At 35.4% G+C, this 22,735-nt stretch overlaps 1 protein-coding gene across 1 annotated transcript in view; it reads left to right on the top strand.

The window, feature by feature from the left end:
* Nucleotides 1-22,735, top strand: part of KCNH5 (potassium voltage-gated channel subfamily H member 5) — a 584,985-nt gene that overhangs the window by 219,843 nt on the left and 342,407 nt on the right. The window lies entirely within an intron of this gene.

Below are 22,735 nucleotides of genomic sequence, written 5' to 3'. Positions count from 1 at the left end.
GTATAGACAAGCAAAATAATTTCCCTTATATATTTTGCCAAGAGTTGGATAACGTTTCATCATGAGTTCTCCAGCATCATGATTATTTATTGTGATTATCATAGTTCCTAAGTCTTTTGAAGTTTTTTTATGCTTGCAATATTGTTGTTATTATTTGTTGTTCTCCTAAATCTGATCACCTTTTTCCCAATTATTTTTTTCAGTTTCACAGAGAAATACTTTTTATAGTTTTATTTTAATATTTTCAAATTCAAGTTTTCTCTCTTTCTATCTCTTATCCCTCTGTGAGGGGATGAATAATGTGATATAGTTTATATCCATACTTTCATGTAATACATATTTCTATATTGCTCATGTCATCATAGAAACCACATATAACAAATACAATATAAATCTTATGAAGGAAATATAGTGGAAGTAGCATGCTTTGATCTGAAGTTAGATACCAACAGTTCCTTTTTTGGAACTCTTTGGAACATTTTCATCATGAGTCCTTTGTAATTATCTTGGAGACTTGTGTTGCAGATAATGGTTTAGTCTTTCACAGTTGATCATCATATAATATTTCTGTTATTGTATACATTGATCTGGTTCTCCTAGTTTTCCCTTGCATTAGTTCACATAAGTCTTTCCAAGTTTTTCTGAACTCATCCTTTCATCATTCCTTATGGCACAGGAATATTCCATTACAACCACATACTACAAGTTGTTTGTCCATTCCCCAAGTGATGGACAACCCTCACTTTCCAAATTTTTGTCACTGCCAAAAGAGTTGCTAAAATATTTTGGTATAGATAGTTCCTTTCCCATTATCTCTGATCTTTTGGGTTATAGATCCAGTAATTGTATTTCTGGATCAAAGAGTATGCAAAATTTTGTGGCTCTTTTATCCTTTCCATATTGCTTTTCAGTGCTTTGTATCAGTTCACAATTCTACCAACAGTGTTTTAGTATCCCAATTTTCCCACATCCCCTCCAACATTTATCATTTTCCCTTTGGGTCATGTTGGCTAATTTGGTAGGTTAGAGGTGGTATCTTAGAGTTGTTTTAATTTGCATTTTTCTAATCAATAGTGATTTGGAACATTTTAAATATGACTATATATAGTTTTAGTGTCTTCTGAGAACTGTCTGTTCATATCCTTTGACCATTTTTCAGTTGGGGAATGCTTTCAATTCTTATAAATTTGACTCAGTTCTCTGTATATTGGAGAAAATAATCTTTTTTCAGAGAGATTTCCTATAAGATTTTTTTTCTAAATTGTTGTTTCCCTTCTAATTGTGATTACATTGCTTTTATTGTACAATCCCCCTTTGACTTAATGTAATCAAATTATTTCATTTTTTAAATAATGTTCTTTATTTCTTGTATGGTCATAAATTATTACCTTATCCATAAGTACTAGGTAAACTTTTCCATGTTCTCATGGTTTGCTTCTGTTGTCATCCTTTATTTCTAGATCAAGTATCCATTTTGACTTTGGGAGATTGTGTGTATTGTGTGAGATGTTAGTTCTAGCTCTGACATGCAAGTCTTCCAAGGTTTCTATGAAATTATCCCCTTTATCATTTCTTATAGAACAATAGTCAGTCAATAAATATTTATTAAGTGGTTATTATGTGCCAGGTACTGTGCTAAGCACTGAGAATATAAAGAAAAGCAGAAAAGAATCCCTACTCTCAAGGACCTTACACTCTAATGAAAATACTTTTGTCCAAATAAGATATATGCTGGATAAGTTGGAGTTAATCAATAATTTTATGGGGGATCAAAAAAGGCTTCTCATAGAAGATACAATTTCAGCTGATATTTGAAGGAAGTGAGAGAAGTCAGGAGATGGAGATGAGGAGGAAGAGTATTCTAGGCAGGGGGAATAGCCAGTGAAAATGCTCAGAGTATATAGTTGGAGTGTCTTGTGTGAGGCACAGCAAAGAGGCCAGTGGATTACAAGTACATGATGGAGAGCGTTGGGAGGGGGTAAAGTGTACAAAGACTAGAAAAGTAGGAGAATTATAGTTATTAAAGACTTTGAATGACAAACTGAGAATTTTATAAGGGATATTGATTTAACAACTGAATGGATATCATAAAGGAAGGATCCTAGCATATTAAGTTAAACCCCATGAAAGGTTATAGTAGAATATGAATAAGGATCACATAGCATAAGAAGGCATGGATTTATGCTGTACTCACATTAGAAAAATCCTAAATCCATTAAAATAAAAACTAAATGATTTAGAATTTTATGATTTAGGAAATCAAAAGATTAAGCTAATAAAAGAGTTTAAATTCAAAATTATATATATATATATATATAAATATATATGTATACACACACCACCACCACCACCATTATATAATATTTACAGTTACAAGTGCCTCCACAGGGGACATTCTGTCCATTGGACATCTGCACTTATGGGTTAGGGCCTCTAGAGGCTCTGCAGTCCTAATTTTATTGCTTGAGTACTCACTGGTGTTTTCTACATCAACAATCAGTCTTCTGACTCTAGTAACTTTTAGGAAAGGGATTTATTGAGAAGGTACAGCAAGAACAGTTATAAAATGCCTTAAGAATTCAGTCTCTTTTAAACATATAAAGTTTCTCAGAAGAGAGCACTAAAATTTAAAGTACAAGATTAAAAACAGATGGAGCAGAGGAATATCTCATGGCTTTTGGCAATGAGAGTCTTCCCCCCCCTCTATTGTGTAAGATAAATATGTAATATTTAATGACCAAAATGATTGTTTTTAACAATTATTTTATCTACCCAGAGAGGTGGTTAGAACCCCCCACTAAAACTATGGGCTACCTATCAAATATATTTCATTTTTATGTAAGTTGTATTTTTGACTTAGCAAGCCTTTTCTTTTAAGGTATATTGTATTCTCAGAATGGGTGGTGGGTAGTCAAGATATTGTAATCAATGACAGAATCATGGGTATTTTTTGTCCAGTAAGAGAATCATGTATCAGACTGAAGACTGTTCAAGAAAGCAGTTCTAAATATTTCCCTTAAAACTCCTCCAAGTTAGAGTTAACTTTAAAAGTTGAGTAATTAATGAACATTCTTTAAAATTTGAATTTTGTTTTTTAATTTCTAGTAATGTTATTTTTTCTTCCTTTCCTCAAATTTACCAAATCTTTTTAGTTGTCAGTTTATCTTCAATTTTTTCCATTCTTCCTATCACTTTAGATAAATGCCTATTTTAATTATATGACCTTTAATTTAAAATTATTTTTTTGTTTATGACCAACAGAAAGGCTTTTTTTTTTTTGCTTTCAAATTTTCTTTATAAAACTTGGTTAATTGAGATAGATATAATGGAAAAAATCAGGAACATATATAACTAAGTAGAGAAGGTGACTGTTTAAGAAAGGGGGAGTTACAGAAAAAGTTACAGAAAAAAAAGGAGTGTTACAGAAAAAATGCCTCCCCTTTGGTGAGCCACTGCTTCTGAAATTTTCATTGCTGAAGTTGGTCCTTTGAGATAAGATATTCACTGTCCAGAAGACAGTGTTAACATTCCAACATGTTCCCATGGAATTCTAAACCATTAGTTACATAGACATATAGTGAAGTTTGTTAACTGCAGCTTTGAGAACCAAAGATTCAAATGAACAGTAATTGGTTCTCATTTCTATTTTCTCCCCACTCCAAGCCACCCTTCACACCATTGCTAGAGTAATCTTCCTTGGGAGATATTTGAAATGCATTCCTCTTCTAATAATCCATTAATCAAATGACTTCTTTTGACCTGTCAAATCTCAAACTTCTTCCCTCCTACTTAAGATTCTCTATGTTTCTGTATCTTCCTTTTATGTTTTTGCTATCCATATGTTGAATATGACAGTTAAATTGCACTGTTTGCCATCCTTCGTAGTATGTCCATACTTTCCTTCCTATGCCATTGTTTTATTCAGTCTCTGTCTTAAAAACTTTTCCTTCCCATTTCCCATTTGAAAGCCTTTCCATGTAGATAAAAATAAAACATCATTTATTTGGCATGGAGACTTTCCTGATTCTCCCAGTCGGAAATATTTTTGCTTCCAATTTAGCATTATACTTTATTCTTCTCTGTATTTATTAGAATTCTGTATACAATGTATATACTGTTGCATATATGTTTATAAGTCATGCTTTCTGACTTTTCTCCATTAGAAATGACAGGGGAACAGGACTTTGAAATGTGATAAGTAAAACTTGTGGCACCTAGAATAATCTGTCAAACAATGGATACTTGTTGTGTATCTACTATGTTCTGGGCACTGGGCTAAGAACTGGTGATACAAGGCAAAAATGAAATAATCCCTGCCCTTAACTTACTTACATCTTTCTTTAACAATTGTTTTAAAAATGTTTTTTTGAATTCCATATTCTTTCTTTCCCTCCAATTCCTGACCCATCCATTGAGAAGGCAACCAACATAATATCCATAATTTATTTGAAATCATACAAAACACATTTCTATATTAGCCATGTTACAAAAAATAAAGTTAAAATATGCTTCCATCTGTACTGAGAATTCATCAGTTTTCTGGCATTCTTTATGAGTCCTTTGAAACTGTTGTGGATTGCTGTATTGATCAGAGTAGCTAAGTTTTTTGCTTTTGATCATCATTATAATATTACTTCTACTGAGTACAATGTCCTCTTGGTTCTTTAAATCAGTTTATATGTCTTCTCAAGTTTTTTCTGAAACCATGCCATTTAGCATTTCTTATATCAAAATAGTATTCCATCACAATTGTTTATCACAATTTGTTCAGCTATTTGTCAATTGATGGGTATGCCCTCAATTGACCACTTATTAATTGGGGTTAGTTCCTTTATACATTTGAGAAATGAGAGATTTATCAGAGAAATTGGTGTAAATCTTTTCTCCAGTTTCTTGCTTTCCTTCTAAATTTTAGTTGAATTGGTTTTGTTCATGAAAAAAAAATAATTTCATGTAATCAAAAGTATCCATTTAACTTCCCATAATATTTGCTTCTTATTTGGTCATAAATTTTCCCTAAAAGGTGATTATTAGTTAGCAAATAATAAAGGAAATATGCATTTATTATGTGCCTGGCACTGTTAATCTCTTTATAAGCCACATTTGAACTTAGGTCTTTCTGAGTAGTAGTAGTAGTCTCTCAGTAACTGAGGATTACTATTGTCTTTGTGTGTTTTTGTGCACAAAGACACTTGTGCATGAAGATTTAAGTGGAAAAGTCGATGCACAGAGACAGTCCCACTCTCTCGGAGTTGGAAGCCTGGGTCCAGTGGCACGAAAAGTCGTTACATCTGGAGACTTCCTCAACTGCATTGGATGGCCGTGTTATCTTTTGTGCTCCAACATGCCCTAAGCACTCCACAGTGCTTTGCTGCGTCGCCATCTCAGCTGTTGAACCTTCTTATTGGTTTCTTCTGTCTTTTCAGCTGAAGCAGTCTTCATATGCTGGGTGAGCAAAGCCCTAGTTCACCAGGGGTCTATGACGACCTGATGGCTACCCTCACAAGGTTTAGCCGGCCTGTCAAAGCCGTTGCCCGGGGTGTGGCCGCTGCCGCATGCTAGCAGCTACTGGGAGCCACAAGTGAGAGCTGGGTGTCAGAGGCTGGAAAGATGCCCTAGGAGGGCACGGCAAGCCCTCCATATCAAAGATATTACTCCTCCCTGAGCACCCCATACACCCCTCTTTCTAAGTATACTTCACATAGAAGGTAATAATAAGTTTGAGTTTGGAAGAAAATTATAGATTTTAATTTTAGGGAAGCACATGTGAGGAAGGAGTTCATTCCAGGTAAAGATATAGGAGATGAGAATATTACTTTTGAGGAATAGCAAAAAGACTATTTTGTCTAGTTTGTAGAATGTGTGAAGGGGAGTAATGTATTATATAGCTGGAGAAGAGAATTGGAATCTTTGAGCAGAGGAATTTATATTTGATCATGGAGAAAATAGGAACAAATAGGCAGGAGGGATTCAATAGAGTTTATTGAATGTAGGATTGATATATCCAGATCTGTGGTTTAATGATATCATTTTGATAGCCAGGTCTTCATGAGGTAGTACACTTTCTGCAAAGAAACTACCTTTGAGGTTTTTCAGTCATCCAGGAAAGAAATAATGAAAGACTCAATTAAGAGAATGGTCTCATGAGTAGAGAGAAGGGAATGAATATGAGAGATGCTGTGGAATTAGACTTAAGTTTTGATAAATGGTTAGATATGTGTGAAGAGAGTGAGGAATTAAGAATGACTCCAGGTTTGTGATGATGATGTCCTCAACAGAAATAGGGAAATTCAGGAGAAGGGTAGAATTTGGAGAAAAGAAGATGAGTTATTTTGGACATGTTGGGTTTTAGGTGTGTTCTGGATATCCACTTTAAAATATCTAATAGGGAATGTACTAGAGATTAGGAAAGAGGCTAGGGCCAGATATATAAGTTTAAGAGTTTGCCTAGATATATTTGAATCCATGGGAGCTATTGAGGGCACTGAGAACAAAGAGAGCTCTTAGATACATCTATAGTTAGGGGGATGGTCTGAGTTCACTAAAGGAGATTGAGAAAGATAAGTCATTGGTTAAAGGAAAGTCAATTGAAATCAGTTTCATGAAACTTAGAATTCAGCAAGAGTATCTAAGAAAAGGGTGGTAAGCAGAGTCAAATGCTTTTGAGAGTTAATAGAGGATGAGAATTGAGAAAAAGTTATTATATTTGGAAGTTCAGAGATTAACAGTTTAAAGTGAGTGGTGAAAGTGGCAGAAAAAGTTGGAGAAGTAAGTGAGGAGAATGGAGGCAATGAGAGTAGATGACTTTTTCTAGAAAGTTGGGCTACAAAAGGTAGAGAAGATATAGTGGAGAATGACAACTTGAGAGTGTGGTAGCATCTATGGAGGGTTTTTAATATTTTTTAATGAATAGAGGAAATGCACATTTTTTTAAATAGGATAAGAGGAATAAGTAGTTTAGGAAAAATGAAAGATTAAAAAAAGAAGATAATCATGGGATCATAGTTTGTAGGAGATTAGAGAGGATCAAGGGTACTTTGAAAGGGACTGGCCCTGGAAGGAGAAGAAAACTGCTTCATCATAGTAACATAAAGTACTGCTGGGAGAGATATAAACTCAGATTTTGTAGTTCTTGCTATGAAAATAATAGGATGGGGGAAAGGACTTTCATTGGTAAGTGAACTTGTGGATGAGGAAACTCCCTATATTAATGTATATCAGTGTTTCTTCTACAACTTATAGTCTTAGAAAATAGTTTGGAGCACTGAAGTATTAAGCGACTTGCCTGGGATCAGATAAGTAATATTAAATTATATAGTAAAGTAATTTAGTTCTCACAAAAATGTTAAAAGCCAGAAGTTCTTTATTCCATTGAAGGAAGGAAAGCGAAACAGGTATGTCTGGGCTTGACCTAGAACCAAGTCCAAGGCAACAGGGTAAATAAAGCTTTGGTACATATTGTTGTGACAAGATGAGACAAAGAGGGAGAGAGACTAGCAGTATCAACAGTAAAGTTTGCTCAGTGACAAGACAAAGTCTGACCAGCATCAAAGAGTCTATTCTCATCAAGGTTTCATGACCTGGATGTCGTTCCTGCAGTTAGTTGCAAGTTTGACTAATCTCAGGGACAATTTGGGTTTGTAGATTTGATCTGGTTCAGTGGTTTTGACAGTAACAATGACAGAACCAGAGTTCACACTGAATATATGAGCACAAAAGATAGTTGTTTTGCCAAGCTCACAGCACATCTTGATTGGGTGGGATATGCTCAGCAAAATAAGTCTGGGACTGGGGAACATGGCAACTCGGGAAAAATGAGAGGCATTAGTAAAGGGTTAATTTGGGAGTCCTGACATTCCTGACAGTAATATGTGTTAGAGATAGGACTTGAATCCAAGACATCCTGCCTTAGAAGCCAGTTTTCTATTCACTATGCCAAATTGTGTTTAATTAAAATTCCAGTCCGGTTCAAGATGGCTACTGAGTAGAAGCAAAGCTCTTCTTCTCCTCTCCACCAATCGAGACAGAATGTCTCAAATAGACAAAACCAAAATCAAACGAGTGAAAGAGTTCCATGGTAAGACACAACACAGAAGGTAGGCAAAGTTGTTTACCACCCCTCCCCCACTTCACCTACCTTTCCAGAGTCTGAAAGAGCAAGGACAAACTTATAAGTTCTAGGAGGAAGGCTGGCTGAATTCAACACAGATTTACCCCAAAGAGAAATGACTCAGAACACTGAGAGGCTGAGGAAACATGGAGACAGGGGGTTGCAGAGCTTGGGGAGAGAGGGCAGCTCACAGCAAAAAATGCCACAGAGAACCTTAAAAGGCCCTTGGGCTAAAATCTCTCTAGTGCTCAATACAGAGACCTTCCTACACTCTACACTCAGACCTCTCCCAGGCAACTTCTAAGTTCTCAGGTCCAACTAGGGACCCAGGATGCGGAGGAAATGTGAAGATTGGGCATGGAGCTTGGGCAGAGAGGAGGCGTTCAAAGCAAAATGACACTGACACCTGAAAAATAGCCTCTGGCTAAAACCTCTCCAGTGCTCAATACAGAGACATGCCTACACTCCACACCCAGATCTCTCTCTGTTAGGCAATCTTTAAGTTCTTGGGGGCTGGAACTGCCCATAAGAGCAGGTGGACACTGCTGAGGACTGGGGAAACATCCTCAGGGTAAAAACCTCTCCAGAGCCCAATACAAAGATCACCCACATTACTCACTTACACATATGACCAGGAAGGAACAAGGCAATGGCCACCAATTCCCAGGACCTAAATTCCACAAATACACTCCCCCCCAAAAAAAAACAAGAAGAAAATGTTGATCCTTGATAATTTTTATACAGAAAAAACCCAGACTAAAGAAAAGGCAGCAGAAGATGACCAACAATTAAACACATGCAAATCTTCGTGAAAAAATGGAAATTGATCACAAGTTCTTGAAGATTTTAAATCCAATATTGTCAGAAAAATGGAAGAGATATGGCAAGAAAAGTGGGAAATAGTCCAAAAAGAAAATAACAGTTTAAAAGACAGGATCTCCCACTTGGAAATTGAAGCCCAGAAATCAAATGAAATAATAAGCAAATTGAAGACCAGAAATGACTTGGTGGAAGCCATGAAAAGCAGGATAGATCAAAATGAAAAGGAAAATCAAAATACATTAGCAGAAAAACAGTCATTAAAAACTAGAATTGCTCAAGTAGAAACCAATGATCTCACAAAACAGCAATAATTAATAAAGCAAAGCCAAAAAAGGACAGATTAGAAAGCAACACAAAATACCACACTGAGAGGGTGGTTAACCTTGAAAATAGAAGTTGGAGAGACAATTTGAGAATCATATACCTATCGGAAAACCTGGAAAAATAACAGAAACTTTGACACCATACTACAAGAAATTATTCAAGAAAACTGCCCTGAGGTTTTGCAACAAGAGGACAAAATAGACATTGAAAGAGTCCATAGATCACCCAGCACACTAAATCCTCAAAAGACAACCCACAGGAATATAATTGCCAAATTCAAGAACTTCCAAGCTAAGGAAAAAATATCACAAGAAGCCAGAAAGAAACAATTCAGATATCAAGGAGCACCAATCAGCATTACACAGAATCTGGCAGCCTCCACACTAAAAGACCGCAAGGCTTGGAATATGATATTCTGAAAAGCAAAAGAATTGGGTCTACAGCCAAGGATCACCAACCCATCAAAATTGACTATATACTTCCAGGGGAAAGTATGGGCATTCAAAAAAATAGAAGACTTCTAAATATTTGTAAAGAAAAAAACAGAACTAAACAGAAAATTTGGCATCAAAATCCCAAAACCAAGAGAAACATGAAAGGGTAAGTAAGAAAGAGAAGGGTCTTTTTTGTTGTTGTTGTTCTCTAAGGGCCTCAAATAAAGCCAAATTATTTATATTCCTATAAGGAAAAATGTTGTTTGTAACTGCTGAAAATTGTATTTACTATTATAGTAGTTAGAAGAATTATCCGTAGGTAGAGATTGGGGAACTAAGTGGTTTAAAATTATATATAAAAAAAAGAAGAAAGAAAGGGGGTGGTGGCATCAAGAGAAACTTGAAGGAATAAGAAAATTAGGATAACTTATACTAAAAAAAAAGGCACACAGGAGATGGAAGGGAAGAATACAACTTTAAGAAGGAGAGAAAGAGAGTGCCAAAAGGAAATACTCAAACCTTATTCTCAATGGAATCAATTCTGAAAGGAAAGAGCATCTAGATCCATTGGGTTATTGAACTCTACCCTATAGGGAAGTTGAGATGGGAAAACTAAAGGGGAGAGGAGTTACAAAGGGGGGAGGAAAAAAGGGGGAAGACAATTTAATAGACTAAAAATACTAAAGGGGAATAAAAGGGAGGGGAAAAGTGAGGGTGGGTGGGGAGAGAAGTAATTCAAGGGGAGAGGGTGCGTGGGGTAGCTTAAAAAAGACCCCCAAAGAAAATTAAGGGAGGAATAAGAAGGGGGGAGAAAGGAAAGTAAAATAAGGGTGGGGATTAGGGGTACTCATTAAAAACATAATACTGATGTAGAAGGGAATAATGAAAGAGGAAAGAGCAGGACAAGGAGAGAAAATAAAAATGTGGGAAAATACACAATTAGTAATCATAACTTTGAATGTGAATTGCATGAACTCATCTGTAAAGTGGAAGAAAATAGCAGAGTGGATCAGAAACCAAAATCCTACTATATGTTGTCTACAAGAAGCACACATGAGGAAGGTAGACACTCATAGGGTAAAAGTAAGCAGATGGTGCAAAATTTATTGGGCATTGTAAAAAATAGACTCGAATACAGGACTACAATCCCCATGAGCTAGTGGAAATAATCAACAACTTTAGCGAAGTTGTAGGATTCAAAATAAACCCACACAAATCATGAGCATTTCTATATTCTCCCAACTCATCTCAGCAGCAAGAGTTAGAAAAATAAATTCCCTTTAAAATCACCACAGACAGTATAAAATACTTAGGAATCTATCTGCCAAGACAAATGCAGGAACTATATGAACACAACTACAAAACACTCTCCACACAATTAAAACTAGATTTAGATAATTGGAAAAACATCAATTGCTCATGGGTAGGATGAGCTAACATAATAAAAATGACAAGCCTACCCAAATTAATTTACTTATTTAGTGCCATACCCATTAAACTACTAAAAAACTTTTTTTTTTTACTGAATTAGGAAAAAAAACATAACAAAGTTCATTTGGAAGAATAAAAGATCAAGGATATCCAGGGAAATCATGAAAATAAATGCTAAGGAAGGAGTCCTTACAGTCCCAGATCTCAAACTATACTATAAAGCATTGGTCATCAGAACAATTTGGTACTGTCTAGGAGACAGAAAAGAAGATCAGTGCAATAGACTTGGGGTAAGTGACCTCAGTAAGACAGTCTAAGATATACCCAAAGATCCCAGCTTTGGGGACAAAAATCCACTATTTGATAAAAATTGCTGGGAAAATTGGAAGATAATATGGGAGAGATTGGGTTTATATCACTATTTCACACCCTATACCAAGATAAACTCAGAATGGGTGAATGACTTGAACATAAAGAAGGAAACAATAAGTAAATTAGGTGAACACAGAATAGTATACTTGTCAGATCTTTGGGAAAGGAAAGATTTTAAGACCAAGCAAGAGTTAGAAAAAATTACAAAATGCAAAATAAATACTTTTGATTCCATTAAATTAAAAAATTTTTGTACAAACAAAACCAATGCAGTCAAAATTAGAAGAGAAGCAAAAAATTGGGAAACAATTTTCATAACAAAAACCTCTGACAAAGATCTAATCATTAAAATTTATAAGGAACTAAATCAATTGTACAAAAAATCAAACCATTCCTCCATTGATAAATGGGCAAGGAACATGAATAAGCAATTTTCAGATAAAGAAATCAAAAGTATTAGTAAGCACATAAAAATATTCTAAATCACTTATAATCAGAGAAATGCAAATCAAAACAACTCTGAGGTATCACCTAGCAAATTGGCCAACATGACAGCAAAGGAAAGTAATGAATGTTGGAGAGGATGTGGCAAAATTGGGACATTAATGAATTGCTGGTGGAGTTGTGAATTGATTAATTGATCCAACCATTCTGGAGGGCAATTTGGAACTATTCCCAAAGGGCGCTAAATGACTATCTGTCCTTTGATCCAGCCATAGCACTGTTGGGCTTGTACCCCAAAGAGATAATAAGAAAAATACTTGTATAAGAATATTCATAGCCCTGTAGTTTGTGGTGGCAAAAATAGGAAAATGAGCGGATGCCCTCCAATTGAGGAATGGCTGAACAAATTGTGGTATCTGTTGGTGATGGAATACTATTGTGCTCAATGCAATAATAAACTGGAGGAATTCCATGTGAACTGGAATGACCTCCAGGAATTGATGCAGAGTGAAAGGAGCAGAACCAGGAGAACATTGTACACAGAGACTGATACATTGTGGTAAATTCAAATGTAATGGAATTCTCTACTACTAGCAATGCAATGATCCAGTGTATTTGTGGGACTTATGAGAAAGAATGCTTTCCACATCCAGAGGAAGAACTGTGGGAAGAGAAACACAGAAGAAAAACAACCACTTTATCACATGAGTTGGTGGGGCTGTGAATGGGAAAGTGGACTCTAAAAGATCACCCTAGTGCAAATACTAATAATAAAGAAATGGATCTTGATCAATGGCATGTGTTAAACCCAGTGGAATTGTGCGTCATATATGGGAGGAGATTGGGGGGGGGGAGGGAAGGAACATGAGTCTTATAACCTTGGAAAATTATTCTAAATCATCTAATTAAATAAAAAAATGTTAAAAACCAAGTAATTCCCGTGAGTTGTACAAATGTTATCACTTGATATCTATTTCCATATTATTCATTTTTGTTGTATGATTTATTAAAGTCTAAACCCCAAATCACATACTCATATATGCATGTGATACGTGATGTCGTATGTTCTTCTTTTATATTTCTACTCCAATAATTCTTTCTCTCAAAAAAAAATTCCATACAGAACTAAGGCAAACGCAATAGTAAAGTAGGGAGAATTAATTATTTCAGGGGAATTTATATGAAAGAAAATTGCATATGTTAAAGTTTTGTATCATGAAATTTCAGTGCCTTGGAAAAGAGCTCTGATTACTCCACCTTAGCTATAGTTTTAGTTGGTAACTTGGCAAAGTAGTTTTATATTTGTTTTTGAACCCCCATGTAGAAGAAAAAAGTATATATATATATTTAAAATTTCTCTTATAAAAGCATATTCTCTCTCTCTAAAAAACAGTGTAGTTATAGTTATGATCCAGGGCTGAAGTCATGATTGAGTCTTAGCAAAAATGCTATGAAACTTTTCTGCATAAGATAAGCTTGTAAGAAACAAATTGTAGATTTTTCTGCAGATGGGGCAGTGGGTATTTTGCCTAAATTTTACATCAAAACTGATTCATTCTGTTCTTTATAGTAGAACCCAATGTCAGTATCAGCTCAACTTACTTCACAGAGCAGCAAATATCTCTATTTGGGAATGGAAAGGAGGTGAAGGGTTAGCCCCAGGACTGAAATTGCCTAAGCATCTTATAGAGAAATGTACTGCTTGAACCAGTTTGTTCACTCACTTCTCATAAGAAGACATTTTTAGCTGGTCCATTTGATTGATAGAGAGCACATTCAGTATGAAGGGGCTTAAAAGTGGAATTTTCATAGTTTCTGACTTTTAACCATAGACTTCCTCTTGGGCATTGAGTTCCAACAGCTAACTTCAATCATATTGGTCTCTTACTCAACCATTTTTCAATAGTTGTCTTTTTCTTACTGTATATCAAGTCTGAACTCCATGCTGGGCTTTCAAGGTCCGTCCAGATTTTTGGCCTCACTCTACCCTTCTAATTATATTTCTTTTAGTTCTGCAACAATCACTTTCCACTCCAGGTAGACTATTTTTCCTCACTGGTCTTAAAAATATTATGTGCGATTCCAGACGCTGTGACTTTCCTTTTACCATTTTGCTTGCCTAAAATTTTGTCATCTTTCTCCTCTCTCTATCCAGAATTTTCCCATCCTTCAAGGCTTAGTTTAAGTCCTCTCTCTTCTAGGAATAGTTCTGTGACTATTCTAGTCCCTGTCAAGCTGGTTGGATTATTGATTTAGAAGTGACAGATCATCTGGTCAAGCCCTTCATTTTGCAGTTGAGGAAACTGAGGTTTAGATTGATTATGTAACTTGTTCAAAATTGCACAGAAATAACTAAATCACTAGAATTTGAACATAGGCCTTTTGACCCAAAGTAAAATGTTAAAAAAAAAGTACTCTGAGGTCCTTTGAATGCTTTTGCAGCACATTATTTAGTATTTTATTGCATAAAGCTTTATTGCTTGCTGCCATTTCAAGTATTAGGGTAGCTAGATGACTAAATGGGTAGAGCACCAGTCCTGGAGTCAGGGAGATGTGAATTCAAGTCTGTCCTCAGGTATGTGACCCTGGGCAAGTCATTTAACCCTGTTTGCCTCAGTTTTCTCATCTGTAAAATGAGCTGCAGAAGGAAATGGAAAATTCCAGTACCTTTGCCAAGAAAACCTCAAATGGGATCACTAAGAGTCAGACATAATTGAAATGACTCAATAACAAAAATGTCAAGTTTATTACTTCTCACTACCCAAATAAATTAACAGTTGAATGAGATTAGGAACTATGTCAATACTTCATTAATACAGCTAGCACAATGTTGGATCATGAGATTTGAAGTCAGGAAGACCTGAATTCAAATTGGGTCTCAGCAAATTTCCAGTTTTGTGACTCTAGGCAAATCATTTAATCTCTGTCTGCCTCAGTTTTTTCAACTATAAAATAGGGATAATAATAGCACCTAGGTCACAGGAATGTTGTGATGCTCAAGTCAGCATTTCTCTAATGTCTTTAGCAGAGTGCCTGGCCCATAATAGGCACTTAAGTGCTTGATCCTGTTCCTTTTTCCCTAGACAATTCTTAGCTCATTTTTCGGGCATTTCAGTTGTCTGACTCCCAGGAACCCCCTTTGGGGTTTTCCCGGTGTAGTAATTCCTGATTTCCTCCTTTAGCTCATTTTGCAGACAAAGAAACTGAGGCAAACAGGGGTAAGTGACTTGTCCAGGGTTTGTAAGTCTGAGGTTAGATCTGAACTCAGGAAGATGAGTCTTTATGCCCCCAGGCTCAGTACTCTATCCATTTCATACCTAGCTGCTCTGACTTATTGCCTGACTTGTCTTAGAAAGTCTTTGCTGGACAAAGAAATTCTCAAAACACTTCACTTTGTAAAAACACAAATGGAAGTAGTGATGTGCTTTTTATATGTCCAGGTCAGCTCAGATCTAGTGTAGCAAAAGTTGGTAAGCTTCAGTGCTTACCGACCACATATTGAGCTAAGTGCATAGAATCTGTCAAATATTACATATCACTCACTAGGTTTAGTCATATTGTCACATGGGGAACTTTTCTTTTGAAGCAAAATGCCAGTTTTGTGACCCTGGGCAAGTCATTTAATCTCTCTTTGACTGTTGTGAGTAGTGCGGATTTTTAAAGGATTTCAGAATTCAGTCAGATCTAAATACCTTCCATTTCTTATAGGCAAATTTCCTTTCTGTTTGGGATGGGGGTGGAAGAGTGAAGTTAAATTTATAGTGCTTAAAGTCACTAGTAGAAGAGAAGGAAGACTTCTTAATTAAATTATTTGCATTTCAAGCAATGAAGCCTGAAATAGTTGAAACCACAGTAGATTCGATACCTTGGGAATTATATTTTCCTGACAAAGACGTTGTTGGTATTATCTCTGTATATGAGCTGAGTTCATTGTCTGTTCAGGCAGCTAGGGCAGGATGAGAACACACAATGGAAGCTTCTTTGCCACATCTTTATTTTATTTCTTTTGGTAAAATGTTGCTGGAATTCTTGAGAATCTGTCTTATGAATTCCATGTGAGCCTTGCTTTTTTTTTTTAATAACATTACTTTGAGTCATTTAATTGGTTTACAGAGTATGGGAGTCTACAGGATGAGCCAGGGTGAAAATTATATTTTGATTTTCTGGTACCTGAGCATTTTCTCTTGTTAGGTAAAATTTTGCCTACAGCAAATCAAAACATGGAAACTGAGGGAAAGTCTGACTAATGTAAACCATTTGGATTTGGGGGAAAAAGTAAAGATTATTTTTCAGAGCTGTATTTTTGAACAATGGCTGAAGGCTATGTCCCCATTATAGATAGATTTAAAATTGCTAAGGAATAACTGGTTGGAAAATAATGTGATACTTCATGCCTAATACAGAACCAGATCAGAACATTTCTCTAATATTTGCATAGCAAAATTTCCTAGTATGCTCAGAGATGCTAGAGATTTTTCAATATCTATTCCTCATTGTATTTTATGCTACAAGCTATTTATGGATTTCTAAATTTGCCAGAGTGGCTATTCAGTTCTTCCTGACATCATCATACACATTTTGCTAACTACCTGCCTCATCTCTCCTTTTGTACAACTTCTACTGATGTTTCTTTATTCTTTTATTGGTACCTTCTATGTGTTGGACCATGTGGGGGAAATACAGATAAATAATGTGTGGTATTTGCCTTCTGAGTACTTAGAATGTAGTAGAAAGGATAAGTTATTGAGTCTTAGGACCATATATTTTTAGCCCAGAAGGGAATTTAGATGTCATGTACTCAAATTGATAATTTTGAGGATGAAGAGACCCAAACTGTGTGAAGTTAAATGATATTGCCAAAGTCATGCAGTTTATAAAATGGTAAACATTCCGATCCAGTATAAAGCCATGTATAAACAGAGTCATAATAGTTTCAAACATCCATTCCCTGTATTTTTCACCAAAAACGGTACAGTTGTGACAGGCTCCATTGTTGACAAATTTATCTATTCAAGGAAATATTAGTTGGGGGAGGGGTCTATATTTTGAAAATGTACACATGAATGTACACACCTATGCCAAATGGATTTTATTTATTTATTTATATGCCAACTTTTGATTATCCACATCAAGAAAGGTATTTTAGAAAGATTATCAAAAAAAGGATAATCAAAACTTAAAATAAAATAATTTCTGAAATAGTTTATTTAACATGTTACTAGATATACACCTGGCCCAGTAAATAGGAATTAAGCTTAAGTTGAGTTAATACAGTTATACTCTGCTTTGAGAAAACAGGAAATATTAAACTTTGCATTCATATAAAAATACTTTGCAGAAATTTTCATGATTGGATTCCTTTCAAGAGTTTCCTAATTTCATCAAAAATTCCCATTCAGTTCTATTTTATGTGCCTGTTCAGTCTCTTTGTCATTTGGGAAGTATATATAGCATATATATTTATATATGTATATATTTCTCCTATAGCTCTTACAAAAGTAGACACTCGATCATATTTTCTAGTCCTGAAATCTTTAATTAGAAATTTAACTCAATAAGTTTCTAGTTGTGTGATTATAAAAACTGATTACAATGTATGGATATTAAAGGACATACATGTCAGATGTCCCCATTGACAAAAATAATTTTAGTAAAGAATTTGTGATTTATAGTCATCAGAGATGTAGCAGATGAGAATACTCTGACCCATTTCTTTCCTTAAGCATTATACTTGCTTCAAGGCAAGAAATGTCATGGAACATATTATGTAGTTATACATTCATTTAAAAATAATTTATCAGGCTAAATGGATTATGCGCCATGAAGGAATGTTTGGTAAATTCAAAACAACTAGAACTCAATGTTAATGGAATGTGTATCTCCAGACTTCCTAAAGAAGGAGGAAATAATATAAATTTGGAAAAAAATTCTCTAAATGAACATTAAATATACAGATCATAGTACATAAAATAAAGAGAAACTCTTATGCTTTGCTGGTTTGTCTTAAACTTTCATTGTTATTTGTAAGATAATATGAATATTTGCTTTAATTAATCTTTAAACAGAAAATGAAATCATATGAATTTTACATGTAACACATGTAAACATGCAATAAAATTTGCTCATGATTTCCCCCCTCTTAGCCTTCTGATGCCAGATATAAACTGTGGTCAATTGGAAAAATGTGATTAATAAATAAAGTATGAACATCCCTCAATTTGCCTTGAAGTTGTAGTATAAAGGTCTATATTCTCAAACTATTTTTGCCAGTCTGTTGAAGAAAGAATCTTTTTGAAGTCAAAATACATTAGCAAAGCTAGAGATCAAATCATTGGATACTTCCAAATAAAGAACATGTTCTTGTTTCCAGGTCCTATGTAATGTATTCTTTTTCTAATACTTGCATAACTGATGGACAGAGCAAATTATGTATTCTCCTGATTTCAGGTTCTATTCATAAATTCCTACACCTACATTTTGTAAAGAGTAGACCCTGAGATTCCAACACAAAAGCTAAATGAAGATGTCATAGATTCCTTCACCTGAACTGTCTGAGGCCAAACTCAGAGGGATATTCATACCCTGTGTTAATAATTCCCAGAACTCATTCTTCAATGCTTAACACATTCTCACCAAGTTATATTTTCCTCTTTTTGGTGATTCTGCCTTCTGACTGTCATCATTCAAACCCCATTTTTCTTCCCTTACTTCCTAATTCCTCATACTCCTATCTCTATTTGGAATTCATTGTTCCACTCTAAGGCTTCCTTTTCCATTGTACTGCCAGCTCCACAGGTAATAAATCTCCTTTTTAAAAAATGTTTCAACCTTTTCCTTAAAAATATACAATTTTAAATAGAAAAAGAAACAGAGTTTTCATATGCAAATAGGAAACAAATAGGTAAAAGTGCATCTATGTTAAAAATATCTCTATATCTGGATCATGTGAGGGAGATAGCTAGTTCAGTGGAGAGAACTTTGGCCTTGGGTCAGGAAGACCTGAGTTCAAGTCCATCCTCAGACACTTACTAGCTGTGTGACTCAGGCAAGTCACTTAACTGTGTTTGCCTCTTGTTTTCTCATCTCTAAAATCAGCTGGAGAAGGAATTAATAAATCACTTCAGTATTTTTGCTAAGAAAACCTCAAACGGGCTCACAAAGAGTCAAAAATGACTGAAATGACAAATAGCAAAATATGTGAGAATGATGAGAAAAATTTCTGAAAACTTTGGTTTGTCCATAGTTTTTTGTATGTTGTCTTCTCCACTAGATTGAGCTACTGGAGAGTAGGGACAGCCTTTCACCTTTCTTCATATCCCCAGCTATTAGTACAATACTTGGTACTGAGTAGATGTTGAATAAATACTTAATGGCTAACCACTCCTATCTTTTGGCTCTCACTGAGACATGGCTTCTTCTTGATGGTACATCCTCCATTTCTACTCAAAAACCTCCCAGCTCCCCCAACCCCCCCAAGTCCCTGGTTGAGGTGAAAGAATTGGAATATGCCTTGCTGACTATTTTCACTTTTAGGATCTCCCTCTGTCATCATGATTTAGTAACCTCACTTTCTTTGAGGTTCACTAGCACCCAACATAAATTTTGTCAGGTGTTATCTCATCCTCTAGGACATTTCCCTTCTTGCCTCAATGAGTTTGAAGCCTTGTTTAGTCTTTTTCTTCTTCTCAATTCTTTCTGTCATTCTAATGGAATTCAATATAATCAAGTGATGCTCCCTTAAACACTTTTACTTCTCAGTTCCTCAACTTATTCATTTAACATATCTACTCCCCACCTCACCCCCATCCCATCTGAGTTACCCACAAAGATGGACAAACCATCTTATCATCATTCATTTTTTTAACTTTGAGATTCTTTTATTTGATCACAATCTGCTTTCATTTCATTTACTTCTCTATCTTGGAATCCCAAACTTATTTTTCATATACACTATGCCCTCCTATTTTTTTGATATCTTCATTCTTCCCCAGACTATAATCTTTGGCTAGATAACTTGCCTCCATTCCCCTTCTTGACTCCTTGCTGGACAGGCCAACTCTACATTCTCCTCTTCTCTTGTATCCCTTGCACCTTTATCATATTTCTGTCCTAAATCACAGTCTTGTATTAGTCTCATAATACACTACTTTTGCTCCTACATATGTGCTGCTAATCAAATGTGGAGAAACTCATAAAACTGTGATGGCAAGCTCAATTATAAATTTGTTACATGATCTCAACTGGGCTCCTTTTTTATATTGTATAGACTTATTTTTTTTTTTACAACTGGGCTCTTATTGAAGAAAAGTTATCCTTTTATACCATCTTTATTAATTCACTCCCTCACTCATCACAATAACTTTTCCAGACCTCTTCATCTGTCCTCAAACCTCTTGCAGCTCTCTCCTTACCATCCTATCTCACTTTTCACAAAATGAAAATCAAGGTGAGAATTTTGAGTCATATTTCACTGAAGAAAATTGACGCCATTAATCAAGAGTTCCCGCTTTTTCTGTTTTCCTCATCCTACATCATCCAGATGCCTTCAGCCACTGTCCTTATACCTGTTTCACATGATGAGTTGGCTTTTCTTGAAAAGGCTAATACCTCTATATGCACAATTGATTCCATTCCATCTTCTCTTCTCCAACAGCGCTGGATTTGGAATCAAAGGACCTAAGTTCAAATATAAACTTTGTCACTTAATACTTCATATTTATTTAATGAACATTTATTCAAGTGCAAGGCCATTTATTGTGCGGTCAAATCACCCTTCTCCTCATTTGGTAAACTCTAGTGACTTCCTATTACCCCTAGGATCAAATATAAAATAATCTGGCTTTCAAAGTCCTCTGACCCTCTCCAACCTTTCCAGTCTTTTTGCATCTTATTCACACCCCATGAACTCTTCAATTCAGTCAAACTTACATACTTGTTATTCCTCACATAACACATTCCACTTTCTTACTCTGGGCACTTCCATTGGCTGTTCCCTATGCCTGCAATTTTCTCCCTCAACACCATTTTTCCTGATATCCATAATTTCAAGTCCTAGTTAAAATCCACTTCCACTAAGTAAATGTTTTGAATTCCTGTTGATGCCTTCTCCCAATTGATTGCCTGTGTATCTTTTTACTTATTGCTTTCATGTTGTCTCATCCATTAGACTTGAACTCCTTTAGAGAAAAGATTACCTTTTGCCTTTCTTTGTATCCTCAGCACTTGGCATGATGCCTGGGACACAGTAGGCCAGCCAATCAATAGAGTTTAAAAAAAATATCTACCTGAGGATACAAAGAAAGGCAAAAGATCTTAGGTGCTTAATAAATGCTTGTTGATTGACTGAATGACTATTTTTTTCTTCTGGTATGAGGATGCCCTGTTTAAATAAATAACAACTGTTCTATCATATTTATTTAATAAATATTGTATAAATGTTCACAGGCATACAATCTAGTGGCAAAACCTATGCACTTTAAAATTGTGTTTCCATTGCACCAGACAGATGACAAATATGAATTAAGGGACTACAAGGTTACAGCTTATCCAATTTATAGATGGGCCAGATGAATACTTACTAATGTGATTTCAGAGCAACCACAAAGGCCTTTTACCTCAAACTCTATCTAATTGTTTTTCTGTTTGAGGCCCCATTCCCTTTGGTTCTTCATTCTTTTAAAACAAAACTTACTGGGATGGAAAATCTGTTAACACATTTCACAGGAAGATGTGAAGTCAGATTGCTTTCCTCTTCTGGGGGAATCTTGGATCTGCCTAGAAGGGGGTAGGGTGGATAACAGCAAAAGGAATAAATGAGACTCAGAAATAATGTGAGGGGTTCCCAAAACAAGGTTCTTTTATTTCACCATTTGGCATGAAATTTTGTCTAATAATAACCTCCTATTTGACACCCCTCTCATCCTGGCTGACTCTTATTATTATGGAGCCACAGAGATGGAAGGATGTGAGATCACCTAATTTAATTCTTTGATTTTACATTAGAGAAAGAATTCTTAGATCCTTTAAGAATATCAGAACTATCTCTGGGGAGATCAATTCTTTATTTGAATATTTTAAAACATTGCCTGTCTTTTCCATGTGAGGATTTGAAGACTTTGGAAAACCTTTTTTTTTCCCCAGCAGGGATTGGAAGGAGGAGTACAAACCTGTGATTTCCTTGGTATTATTAGTTGTCTTTCTTGAAAGTGAGGAAACTTTTTTAAACAATGTAGATTTGCATAAATCAGTAACTGTTCAATAACTTAGAATCTTAGAGAATTAACAGATATACTTAGAGGTTAAGTAACTTTCCCATATTTCTTCATCTAGTATGTATCAATAGCAATGAATCTAGGCTATCTTGACCCTGAGGTTGTCCCTCTATACTTTCTCCTGGAGAGTGCCTCTCATGATGGATCATAGAATTTAAAGCTAGAGGAGACCTTAGTTGGAAGGAATCTCACCTTTCATCTCATTTTTACTCACAAAAAGTTAAGTAACTTGCTCAGTGTCACACAAATAATAGTGCTTGGCACATAATAGGCACTAAAAATGTTTCATTGAATGAAATAGTAAATAGCAGAGGAGGAATTAGAATGTAGGTCCTTTGATGCCAATTCTATCTCTCTTCTTATGATAACAACATCCTCTCAACCCCAAACCTCTTCATGATCATCATCCTTTCCTCTTTACTCCCAGCCAACTGGTAAGTCCTTGTAAACTGCTTCCAAGTTATTTCTTAGTCTGTTCCCTCTTCTCCAAACTATCACCATCCTTTTTCAGGTCCTTAGCACCGCTT

Source organism: Monodelphis domestica, chromosome 1, assembly GCF_027887165.1.
Source record: "Monodelphis domestica isolate mMonDom1 chromosome 1, mMonDom1.pri, whole genome shotgun sequence".
Lineage (NCBI taxonomy): Eukaryota > Metazoa > Chordata > Mammalia > Didelphimorphia > Didelphidae > Monodelphis > Monodelphis domestica.
The sequence above is the reverse complement of the archived record's forward strand: the minus strand, read 5'-3'. Positions and strand labels throughout refer to the sequence as shown.